Source organism: Bubalus kerabau, chromosome 19, assembly GCF_029407905.1.
Source record: "Bubalus kerabau isolate K-KA32 ecotype Philippines breed swamp buffalo chromosome 19, PCC_UOA_SB_1v2, whole genome shotgun sequence".
In the NCBI taxonomy this organism is placed as follows: domain Eukaryota; kingdom Metazoa; phylum Chordata; class Mammalia; order Artiodactyla; family Bovidae; genus Bubalus; species Bubalus kerabau.
In genome coordinates, this window is record NC_073642.1 from 54,118,175 (window position 1) to 54,131,464 (window position 13,290).

The following is a 13,290-nucleotide window of genomic DNA, read 5'->3' on the forward strand; positions in this document are numbered from 1 at the left end:
CAAGAACTTAAATAACATGTTTATGTATCAAGCACTGTCTCAAGCGCTTTATATACTTTTATTCATTAATTCCATGATAGTTCTGTGGAATAAGTACTATTAATATTTTCTTTTTTTAATTAATTAATTTTTTTTTTTTTACTTTACAATATTGTATTGGTTTTGCCATACATCAACATGCATCCGCCACGGGTGTACACGTGTTCCCCATCCTGAACCCTCCTCCCACCTCCCTCCCCATCCCATCCCTCTGGGTCATCCCAGTGCACCAGCCCCAAGCATCCTGTATCCTGCATCGAACCTGGACTGGCGATTCGTTTCTTATATGATATTATACATGTTTTAATGCCATTCTCCCAAATCATCCCCCCCCCCCCACAGAGTCCAAAAGATTGTTCTATACATCTGTGTCTCTTTTGCTGTCTCGCGTACAGGGTTGTCGTTACCATCTTTCTAAATTCCATATATATGCATTATCATACTGTATTGGTGTTTTTCTTTCTGGCTTACTTCACTCTATATAATAGGCTCCAGTTTCATCCACCTCATTAGAACTGATTCAAATGTATTCTTTTTAATATTTTCATTTAGCAGATGAGGGAACTAAAAATCAGAGAAGCTCCATAACCTTTCCCAAGGTCACACAGTTGGTAAATTTGTTGTCTCATAGCTACATCAATCGCTTCCTAAGATGATATAAAACTAAAGCACTATTACTGAATGGAAGAAACCTGATTTATCAGGAGGTAACAATAATTAAGTAATTCAATTAAACTTTTTTTTTTTTTAAGTACTTATCTTTGTAAGGCACTGAATTGATCCTAGAGACTATTAGGAACAGCTAGCCCAGGGGCCCATTAGTACATACCGGGCCTCTGCAAGGATTTTTAAAAGAACCTGATAATTAACTGCAAAACTGTACCCCATCTAGTGAGAAGCTAACAGAGCAAATGGCCTAGTAAAGAGTGGAACATCAGATCAGATCAGATCAGTCGCTCAGTCGTGTCCGACTCTTTGCGACCCCATGAATCACAGCACACCAGGCCTCCCTGTTGATCACCAACTCCCGGAGTTCACTCAGACTCACATCCATCGAGTCAGTGATGCCATCCAGCCATCTCATCCTCTGTCGTCCCCTTCTCCTCCTGCCCCCAATCCCTCCCAGCATCAGAGTCTTTTCCAATGAATCAACTCTTCGCATGAGGTGGCCAAAGTACTGGAGTTTCAGCTTTAGCATCATTCCTTCCAAAGAAATCCCAGGGCTGATCTCCTTCAGAATGGACTGGTTGGATCTCTTTGCAGTCCAAGGGACTCGCAAGAGTCTTCTCCAACACCACAGTTCAAAAGCATCAATTCTTCAGCGCTCAACCTTCTTCACAGTCCAACTCTCACATCCATACATGACCACAGGTAAAACCATAGCCTTGACTAGACGAACCTTTGTTGGCAAAGTAATGTCTCTGCTTTCAATATGCTATCTAGGTTGGTCATAACTTTCCTTCCAAGGAGTAAGCGTCTTTTAATTTCATGGCTGCAGTCACCATCTGTAGTGATTTTGGAGCCCAGAAAAATAAAACCCTAAAGAAATACCCACTCTTTGATGGGCAACTTTGTTCACTATATGAGCTGCAAAATCCTTCCAAATGGCCCTGAAATGGACATAGCACTACTCTCCCCAAACTCTGGCCTAATGAGAAATACAGATGATTAGAAGAGCAAAAACAGGAAGTGTGGTAATAATTACAATTGAGAAAAGACCTGTGAGTTATGGCATAAGAACACATAAGAACACGTCTTGGGCTGAGATGTGAAAACAAATTAAATAAAAAAAAGATAGGAATATCAGCATTTGCAAGGCTGACAGCAAAAAGAAAGCATCAATGGTAGAGATTTCAGAAAAAGAAAAAGTCAGGACGATAGCCTAAATGTAGTGAGGAGGAAGATGAGAAAGATAATTGGTTTTTCTTTATTTTAAAGAGAATGGAAAATTATTAATGATGTTTAAACCTAAATTTGATTTATCTTTACAGTGCCACAAAATATTAGTTTCTTTTTTTTTTTTTTTTAATGCTACATGTCGCTTTGCTTATTTTAAATGCTAACTTATTTATTTGACTGAGCTGGGTCTTTGTTGCTGCATAGGGGCTTCCTCTAGTTGCAGCAAATGGGGGCTACTCTCCAGTTACAAGTGCAGGCTTCTCAACGTGGTGGCTTCTCTTGCTAAGGAGCACGGGCTCCAAGCGTGCAGTCTTGAGTATTAATAGTTGTGGCACGTGGACTCAATAGTTGCTCTATTGAGGCTCTAGAGTACAGGCTCAGAAGTTGTGGTGCAGGCTTAGTTGATCTGTAGCAGGTGGACTCTTCCTGGACCAGTGATTGAACCCGTGTCCCCTGCATTGGGAGGCAGATTCTCCACCATCAGACCAAACTATTAGCTTCTTATAAAGTATTAAAATACCCCTGGACATGTTAGTGAGGTCATATGCAAAACACAAAACAAGACCAAAACGTAACCATAAAGAGGCTATCTGAGGTGAATATCATAATCTCACCACACTAATAGCCCAGATAAGCATACTAAAAAGTGGTAACTTTAAAAATGCTGAAACAACTGAAATAAAGTGCTTAATGAAGTTCAATGTAGACTGTAGATTTGTTAGATGCTTTTTCTGTATGTATTGAGATGATCACAAATTTTATTCTTCTTTTGTTTACCATAGTATATCACATTAAATGATTTGTGGATGTTAACTCATCCTTGGATTCAAGGAATAATTCTCACTTGGCCATACGTATGACTACTTTCAATACGTTGTTGAATTCAGTTTGCTAATAGTGTGTTGAAGATTTTTGCATTTTTGTTCCTTAAAGATATTGGCCTATAAATTCCCTTCTGGTTTTGGTGCTGGGGTAATGCTGGCCTTTTAAAATAAGTTTCAAAGTGTTCCATCTTCCTTGATCATTTGGAAGAGTTTGAGAAAGATTAGTTTTTCGTAAAATGTTGGGTGGAATTCAGCAGTGAAGTCATCTGGTCCTGAACTTTTGTTTATGGGTGGTTTTTGATTACTGACTCAATCTCTTTACTAGTAATGGGTCTATTTATATTTTCTATTTTGTCATGATTGATTCTTGATAGATTGTATATTTCTAGGAATTTATTCAATTTTTTTCTAGATTGTCCAGTTTCTTGGCATATAAGTGTTCATGGTATTCTCTTATAGTTGTATTTCTGTGATATCAGTTGTAATAACTCTCTACCTTCATTTCTTATTTTATTGGGCAATTTGTTTTCTTTTTTTTTTTGGATGAGTCCAGCTAATATATTATCAATTATATCTTTTCAAAGAAACATTCTCTTAGTGTCAGTTCAGTTGTGTCTGACTCTAAGACCCCATAGACAGCAGCACACCAGGCCTCCCCATCCATCTTCAACTCCTGGAGTTTGCTCAAACTCATGTCCATCAAGTCGGTGATGCCATCCAACCATCTCATCCTCTGTTATCCCCTTCCCCTCCTGCCTTCAGTCTTTCACAGCATCAGGGTCTTTTCCAATGAGTCAGTTCTTTGCTTCAGGTGGCCAAATATTGGAGCTTCAGCATCAGTCCTTTAAATGAATATTCAGGACTGATTTCCTTTAAGATTGATTAGTTTAATCTCCTTGAAGTCCAAGGGGCTCTCAAGAGTCTTCTCCCCACTGCAGTTCAAAAGCATAAATTCTTGGGTGTTCAGCCTTATTTATGGTCCAACTTTCACATCGATACATGACTACTGGAAAAACCAAAGCTTTGAATAGATGGACCTTTATCTGCAAAGTAATGTCTCTGCTTTTGAATATGCTGTTTAGGTTGGTCATAGCTTTTCTTCTAAGGAGTAAACGTCTTTTAATTTCATGGCTGCAGTCACTATCTGTGGTGATTTTGGAGCCCAAGAAAAATGAAGTCCGTCACCATTTCCATTGTTTCCCCATCTATTAACAATGAAGTGATGGGACTGGATGCCATGATCTTAGTTTTTGAATGTTGAGTTTTTAGCCAGCTTTTTTCACTCTCCTCTATCACTTATATCAAGAGGCTCTTCAGTTCCTCTTTGCTTTCTACCATAAGGATGGTGTCATCTGCATATCTGAGGTTATTGATATTACTTCAGGCAAACTTGATTCCAGCTTGTACTTCATCCAGCCGGGCACTTCACATGATGTACTCTGCATATAAGGTAAATAAGCAGGGTGACAATATACAGACTTTATGTACTTTCCCAGTTTGGAAACAGTCTGTTTTTCCATGTCCAGTTCTAACTGTTGCTTCTTGACCTGCATACAGATTTCTCAGGAGACCAGTAAGGTAGTCTGGTAATCCCATATCCATAAGAATGTGCCACAGTTTGTTGTGATCTACAGGGTCAAAGGATTTAGAATAGTCAATGAAGAAGAAGTAGATGTTCTTCTAAAAATCTTGCTTTTTCTGTGTTTCAACGGATATGGACAATTGATCTCTGGTTCCTCTGCCTTTTCTAACTCTAGCTTGAATATCTGGAAGTTCTCAGTTCATGTACTGCTGAAACCTCTCGGAAAATTTTGAGCATTACTTTGCTAGCGTGTGAGATGAGTACAATTGTGTGGTAGTCTGAACATTCTTTGGCATTGCCTTTGTTTGGGATTGGAATGAAAAGTGACTTTTACAGTCCTGTGGCCACTGCTGAGTTTTCCACGTTTGCTGGCATATTGAGTGCAGCCCCTTCACATCATCATCTTTTAGGATTTGAAATAGCTCAACTGAAATTCCATCACCTCCACTAGCTTTGTTTGTAATGATGCTTCCTAAGGCCCACTTGTCTTTGCATTTCAGGATGTCTGGCTCTAGGTCAGTGATCACACCATAATGGTTATCTGGGTCAGTAAGATCTTTTTTGTACAGTTCTTCTGTGTATTCTTACCACCTCTTCTTAATTTCTTCTGCTTCTGTTAGGTCCATAACATTTCTGTCCTTTATTGTGCCCATCTTTGCACAAAATGCTCCCTTGGTATCGCTAATTTTCTTAAAGAGATCTCTAGTCTTTCCCATTCTATTGTTTTCCTCTATTTCTTTGCACTGATCACTGAGGAAGTCTTTCTCATCTTTCCTTGCTATTCTTTGGAACTCTGCATTCGGATGGATATGTCTTTCCTTTTCTGCTTTGCCTTTAGCTTCTCTTCTTTTCTCAGCTATTTTTAAGGCCTCCTCAGACAATTGTTTTGCCTATTTGCATTTCTTTTTCTTGGAGATAGTTTTGATCACCACCTCCTGTACAGTGTTATGAACCTCCATCCATATTTCTTCAGGCACTCTGTCTATCAGCTCTGATCCTTTGAATCTACTTGTCACTTCCATTGTATAATCATAAGGGATTTGATTTAGGTCTAATGCTTTTCCCTACTTTCTTCAATTTAAGTCTGATTTTGCAATAAGGAGTTCATGATCTGAGCCACAGTCATGTCCCAGTCTTGTTTTTGCTGACTGTATAGAGCTTCTGCCATCGTGCTGATGTGGAAGTTCAAGTACGTTTTTATTAACTAGGCTTTCCAGGGCAAAACAAACCAAATCCTTTACATTTTTAAATATACATGTTTATTCTATACAAATATTTCAAAATGAGTGGTGGTGTTAGCAGCTTTGGTAAGAAGACATTCTTCTGAGAAACCTAGTATATTTCAAGTATTCAAAGTTTGGCGGCTTCTTTCTGTATATTCAAATTGAATTCTTATGAGCCTCTCAGGTTTATAGATGCATTTATTCTTTATTAGCTGATCAGAATAAGGACTTCTTTAATGTTACGAAACTTTATAATTGAATGTGTTATATCTTAGGAAAAGATTTCATGTTAATATAACATTAGCACAAGAAATAAAAGCTCTTTTATTTTACAGATAAAATACTTAAGTTCATAAAGAACTTTCTTTTACAACTTTTTCCATAGATGAAAAAAAATCCAGACACAAAAAATACATGAAAACAATTCCTGTGTGGCGAAACAGATGAAAAAAAAAAAATCCCAAAACCTTTCCATTAGGCAGACCTTTAAGAAATGGTAATTTCTTATTCTAATAAAAATATGTACATATTTTACTCTTTCTTCAGTTATAAGACATACAGGCCCCTGTGGGCTGCTATTTCCTTTCCCACTTAGCTTTGTGATTCTAACTTTGTGACCTCCCTCACTTCCCCCCCTGCCATAAAATTCCTTAAACAAAAGAAACACTAGCAGGCATCTGAAAGTTCATTATTCTATTTCACCATTTTTCACACTGAAACAGTGGCACCCCAGATAGTACCTCAGTTGCAAAAAGGCAGGGGTCCAACTAGAACCAGATATACAAGGCTTTGACTCTGAAGGGAAAACGTTCTGCCATGAACTCCAAGACCAAATCAGACTAAATATTTCAGATTCCTATTTGAAAGATAATACAATTATGTAAAGTTTAAAAAATAAAATAAAATTAAAAAAAAAAGCCTCTTGATGAAAGTGACCTGCACAAAAAAGATCTTCACGACCCAAAAAAAAAAAAAAAAAAAGAAAGATAATAAACAGAGTAATGAGGATTTGACCATCTTTTTAATCAATTTTCAGTCATTGCTTATGTTTGTTTGTTTTTTAAAATTTTCTATCTTCTGAAAGATAAAGACACCTTAGATCATTAGATATTAACATATAGGAGTTCTGAAAACAAAGCCATTCTGCCACAAATCAGCAAGAATTCACTGATCAGGAAAGGGCAGAGGTTTCAAATCTGCACTCATTAATTTTCTTAGCTGTTTCCCAATCGAGTGAGTGTAACATCTCAGTGGGATTTTCATGAGTCAGTTATAATTCTCAAAATGTTAAAAACATAATGCTCAAGAGAAAAAATTCATATATCAAAATTTCATTTATTTAATGAGGGAACCAGCAGAATGCAAGCCTAGTCCAAAAATGGTTTGAGAATGGACATGAATAAAATGGAAAAGTTTCAAAAACTGATTTTTTGTTTCAGTATGTTTCTAAAAACTGATTTTTGATAAATATTTGAGGTTACCGTCTCTTTATTGAGCACAAAAAATCATGCTTTATCAGATTTATATGATTATAAATTATACAAGCCGCAAATTATTGTTCAAAGTTTAATTCCTCTGAAGAGTGAGACAGCCTCACTCACTCAGGCAGCCTTGTTAGAAAATGATCTCATATATGTAGTCTTTAAAGATTAGTCATTTTTTAACCTTAAATTTAAATTTGGATAATTTTTATTAACATATACAAATAGATAAATGTCCTTTTACTATGAAAAATAATCATGCACCCCTAATTCATGCATGATAAAAGTATAGTAAGAACCCATTAATTCCCAGCCCTAGTTAGGTATTGTTGTTTAGTCACTAAGTCATGTCTGACTCTTTTGTGACCCCATTGATCATAACCCACCAGGCTCATCTGTCCATGGGATTTTCCAGGCAAGAATACTGGAGAGGGTAGCCATTTCGTCCTCCAACGGCTCTTCCTAACCCAGGAATCAAACCCATGTCTCCTGCATTGACAGGAGGATAATTTACCTCTGAGTCACTAGGCAAGCCCAAGTTAAGTATTAAGAAATTATAAAATAATTATATTTTTTAATCCTTTGTTCATACAAATCACTGATCCAAACTCTCTTCTTACCCAGAGGAAACTAATCACCAAAATGTTGTGTTTAAAATGTTTTGGTTATATTTTTTGTACAAATGTATACATGCCCAGCCATATACTGTTTGGTTTTATATAATTTGCTCTTTATATTTAGTGGTATTATATTATTTTCTTTTCTGACTGAATAAGAAATGTATTCATTTTGATGCATGCAACTATATTTCATTAATATTCACTGTATGAACATGCTGTAGTTTATTTGTCCATTTCCCTATTGATGGAAATAAAATGTTTTCAGTTTTTTTCCTATTATAAACAATTGTTTGGGCATATTGGAGATATTCATTGGCTGGTACACAAGCCTATTAATCAAGGAGTATAATTCACAGGTTGCTTACCTTCTCAATTTTATAAGATAGTATCAAAATGGTAGTCTAAATGATCAGATTTTTTATTTCACAAAGTGAACATTTGAGCATTTTTTTTTTATTCCACATCTTCACATGATAATCTTGTTACACATGTAAAAGAAAATATATGAAAATGTCAATACTCTTTAACTAATGATCACCAGGAAAGTACATATAGTAAAATGCCTTGAGTTTATTACTCGTTGCAGTGGGGTGGAACGCAGCATCAGGAGCTGCGGACTGCATTAGGAAGAGGATGTTAGAAGAATCTATGAGTGTTTAGGCTCTGGTTGGGAAATTTGGGGAAGGTGCTAAAGAAGCAGGGGCACATTCTGTCAGAAAGTGGAACAATCGCGTGATTGGGCATCTCAATAATTCTTTTCTGTAAGAAGGCAGACCAAAATGAGGACAGAGCTGTGATTGGTGAAGACACTTACAATGCGGGACCCTTAGTGTTTTGTGAATTTTCTAGTGACCTTGTTTTTGTTTCATTGTATCATAATCTCAAAGTAATCTCACCTGATAACAGGGATTTTGTCACATTCAATAGTAGAACAAAGTGATTAAGCTGTAAGCATTAAATCATTATATAATAACATCAAGGCTTAGCTATGAGCATTAGATTACATTCTGGATAGCAGAGGCTGCTTTTTCTTTTTCTTTTTTTCAACAAAACTGTCATCTAGCCTAGAAAGAGAAAAATGGAATTATGCAGCTATGAGGTTCTTATATTAAACATCAGGTAGTGTAATATCACTTAAAGGTTAAAATGTGATAGTTTAAAGCTGTATATAAGTCCTAAAGCAGCCATTAAGAGAACAAAACTAATAAGCCAACAAAGGAGATAAAATGTGATTGAGAAAGAGGACTAAACTTGTTTAACATAAGGCAGAAAAAGAAGAAAAATGGAACAAGAACAGATGCTATACAGAGAAAACAAACAGGAAAATGGTAGGTAAAAACCCAGCAATATCCATATTCAAAATCAAGTGAATGAGCTAAATACTCAGATTAAGAGAGAATTTATTCTAATGTATATATATATTTAAAAAAAAATGGCCCAACTACATGCTGCCTACAAAAAAACCACATTAAACATACAACCAGAAAAGGTAAAAAGTAAACTAATAGAAAAATTCACCATATTTCAAAAGAAAAAAATAGTGGTAGTTCTACTAATATTAACATAGATTTCAGAACAAAGTATAAAGAGGGTAATTGCATGATGGCAAGAGGATCAATTTTTCAAAAAAAACAACCTCGGACCATCTTAGGTGTTTCTACACCGAATGATAAAGATTCACAGTACTTAAGCACAAACTGATTAAATTAAAAGAAAACAAATCCACAGTAGTACTTGCAGATTTCAAAACTCCTCTCTCAAGAATATAGAACAAATAGATAAACCAGTAAGGACTGAAAACATTGAATGACACTATTAAACAAGTAAATCAAATTGACATTTATAGAACACTTCACCCAATAATAGCAAAGTGCACATTCTTCTCCAGTGCACATAGAACATTGATCAAGAACATTCACTATATTCTTTGCCATAAAACAGAACTCGATAAATTCCAAAGTATTCAAGTCTACCAAGTAAGTTCTTGACCATGAAGGAACTAAATTAAAGATTATTAGTTGAAAGATATATTTAAAATTCACAAATATTTGGAATTAAGCAGCATAACTCTAAATAACACACAGGTCAAAGGAGAAATCAAAAGAGTAAGAAATATTTTAAAATTTGTGAAAATGAGAATACAACATACTTAATCTGTTGGATGCAGCTAAAAAGGGAATCTATTGCATTAAACATCTAACTCAGAATAAAATAAAGCTTTCAAATTAATGTGTGTAGATATTAATTACCTTGAGAAACTAGAGAAATAAGAGCAGATGAACCACAAAGTAAGCAAATAAAAGGAAATAAGATCAAAGTAGAAATCAGCAATAAAGAAAAACAACAACAAAAAGACTCAATGAAAACTGAAGTTAGTTTTGTTTTTTTTTTTCCAGAAAATTAATATAACCAGCTAACATTTGTTGTTAACAATTGTTAATTGCTGGTAACAATTAACATTGTTAACCAGGAGAGAGAGAAGACATAAAAATATCAGAAATCAGTGATGCCACTTACTGCACCAAAAATACAAGCTGCTTAGAGGCATTTTAGGCAAAAAAACTCCAGAGACTGTTCACTGAAAACTATAAAACTTTGCTTAAAGACAATACAGGAAACCTAAATAGTGAGATACAATGTTTATGTATCAGGAAACGGAAATATATTTGTTATTTCAGTTCTTCCTAAAATCAACTATAGATTCAACACAACCCCAGTCAAAATTCCAGTAGACTTTTTGTAGAACTCCATCAACTGAAATTCATATTGAGATGCAAAGGACCAGAGTAACTGTCACGGTTCAGTTTGTATGTCACTTTGAACAGCCCACAGAGTGCTAGCTGTTTTGTCAAAAATTATTCAGGATGTTTTCGTGAAGGCTTTTTTAAAATTTAAATTTATTTATTTTAATTGGAGGCTATGAGACTGAGATTTATATTGTTAGATTGAAAACAAGAGATGACTCTCCTTAATGCGGGTAAGCCTCATCCAATCAGTTGAAGATCTGAAGAGGAACCTTTCTCCAGGTAAGAGACAATTCTGCTGACTGCCTTAGTAATGGGACACTACATTTATTCCTGCCTTAGAACTCAACCTGAAACATTGGTTCTTTCCGGATATCAAGCCTGCCAGCCTTGGAGTTGATGGCTTATTGACTCGATATGCAGATCTTGGGACTCGTCAGGAGACAGACACACACAGACACACACGCCCTGTTCAGTCTGTGTCTCTGAAGAACACTAATACAGTAGCCAAAAGAGCTTTCATAAAATGGCAAGGTTGGAAGTGTGTTATTTAAAGTTACAGTAATCAATAGTATGCGGTACTGGTATAAAGATAGAAAACTAAATCAATATAGACTTCAAAACTAGACCTCATAGTTCAGAATATAGAGTTCACAACTAAATCCATATATATATGGTCAGCTTACATTCGTCAAAAGCACAAATGCACTTTGGTAGACAACGAATAGTCTTTTCAACAAACCGTGCACAACCCATGACTATGTAACTTCTAGAATAAAATATAATAGGAAATTTTGTGATCTTTTTAAGGCAAAACATTTCCTTCGTGTGACATAAAACCCATAAATCACTAAAAGAAAATGGATAAATTGTTCTTCAAAAATATTAAGAGCTTTTGCTCCTCAAAATATACTGTTAAGAAAATGAAAGGCAAACTACAGAATTGGAGAGAATATTTGCAAGTATTAAGTCTGATAAAATATTGGGTTGGCCAAAAAGTTTGTTTAGATTTTTTCTGTACAATGTTGCAGAAAAAACCAAATAAGCTTTATGGCCAGCTCAATACATATATTCATGATATATGAAGATTTCTGAAAATTCAACTATAAGAAAGCAAAAGGCAATATTTTAAATGAGCAGATAATTTGTCAGATACTTTGCCAAAGATGATATACAGATGACAAATGAACACCAGAATATTTAAAAATCAGTCATTAGGAAATGTCAATTATGCCCCAATGAGGTTTCATTTTATGCTATCAATGAAAAAATTTAGTAACAGCCTCTCAGAAAGTTCCAAGAACTGTTCTGCCCATTAGAGCCTAAAGCGCAGTTATATAAAGTTTTGAGAAAAGGGGCTATACATTAAGTGACACGTTATTGACAGCTTACACAATCCAGGTCTTCACGTACAAAGCGAGTAGTAGGTCATGGGTCATTGTGGCCCCTTACAAGATTAAGCAAGAATATTATCTCCTAAGGAGTCACCTTGTCGATACTGGAGAATGTTGTTCTTTATGGGTGAACAGGTGAACAAGCATTTCTGCTGAGATGAAGGCTTGGTCAGTGAATGATGCAGATACACAAGGCACAGGAGAAGGGAGAGAGGAGGCCAAAGAGCAGAAAAAAAAAAAAAAAAACACCTTTTATATTTAAATTTTCTTTGATTTGTCTTTCATCAGTATCTGTTAAAATGGTTTAAGTTCTAATTAACAACAACAACAACAAAATACCACATGTGTGAGGGTATTGTACAAGCAGAATGCTCATACACCTAAAATAGTATGATCGATTTGGGGTAAGGGATAAGGTAACAGTTTGGAGCGTCATAAAAGATAAACCTGTGATTACCACATGACTCTGGCTTTGTATGACAAGGTGTTTACTCAAGAGATATGAAAGGATGTTTCCACAAGAAGATTGCTATGCAAAATTTCACAGAATTTATTTGTAATAGTTTAGAATTATAAGCAACATAGGTTTCCTTCAGCTGAGGAATGAACAAAAATGTGCTTTATAAATATGATGAAATAAGACCTAATCATAAAGTGTCAAAAAAAATTGGTATGTGTAACAGTATGAATCAATTTCAAGATAGTTGAGCTGAAAGGAGCCAGACCCATTCTCCCAAAATAAAGAGAGCGTACTAGTAATTCTATTTGTGTAACATTCTTGGAAATGTAAACCAATACATTAATATAATCACATAAAGTAGGGCTGTGGGTAACTGAGGACTGGTGTGGAGAGTTTGATGCAGGTGGATACAGAGATGAAGAGTGTCTGGGTGAACAGAGGAATTACAAAGGGCATAAGGAAACTTTTGGAGGTGATCGATAGCTTCATTATCTTGATGGTGGTAATGATGTCGTATGTTTACTAACACATCAGACTTACCAAATTGTGCACATTAAATATGTACATGTCAACTCTATTTCAGTAAAGCTTTTAAAATAATTTATGCTTCTTATATGACAAATGAAGTAGAGCATCCTAAATGGCTAATGAAATAAAGCATCCCTTATATATGTATCAGCTTTAGGTTTTTTCCAGTTCTCTGAGACATCAGCTGTCTTTTGACTTTGTCTGGCTGTAGGACCAATGTACAGTTCCCCCTTAGAACTACAATGGCCCCAATTGTTTTTCCCATGCTTTATTGAGGTATAATTAACAAGCGAAATTGCAAATGTTAGCACATACAAGGGATGATCATTATGAAATGATTGCCACAACATCGACTAACACATCCTCTATCTCACACTGTTACCTTTTGTGTCTGTGTGGTGAGAGTGCTCCAAACTCTGTTTTGCTGTGCTAGGTTTTGGCCCTGAGGGAGCAACACTCTCTTCTGCATTTAATTCAGTCTTTTAACTTACCTTTG

At 35.6% G+C, this 13,290-nt stretch overlaps 1 protein-coding gene across 29 annotated transcripts in view; it reads left to right on the forward strand.

The window, feature by feature from the left end:
* Positions 1-13,290, forward strand: part of LOC129633625 (uncharacterized) — a 176,388-nt gene that overhangs the window by 72,446 nt on the left and 90,652 nt on the right. For 2 of the 29 annotated variants that reach the window (XR_008705136.1, XR_008705155.1), the window contains one exon: positions 7,464-7,954. The exons of 22 other annotated variants lie outside the window; for them this stretch is intronic. The gene's annotated coding sequence lies outside the window, so the exon portion shown is untranslated. Of the gene's footprint in view, positions 1-931; positions 951-7,437; positions 7,955-10,754; positions 12,936-13,290 lie in introns of those variants that run through there. 5 more of the 29 variants (XR_008705128.1, XR_008705115.1, XR_008705123.1 and 2 more) reach the window with 3 other exon arrangements.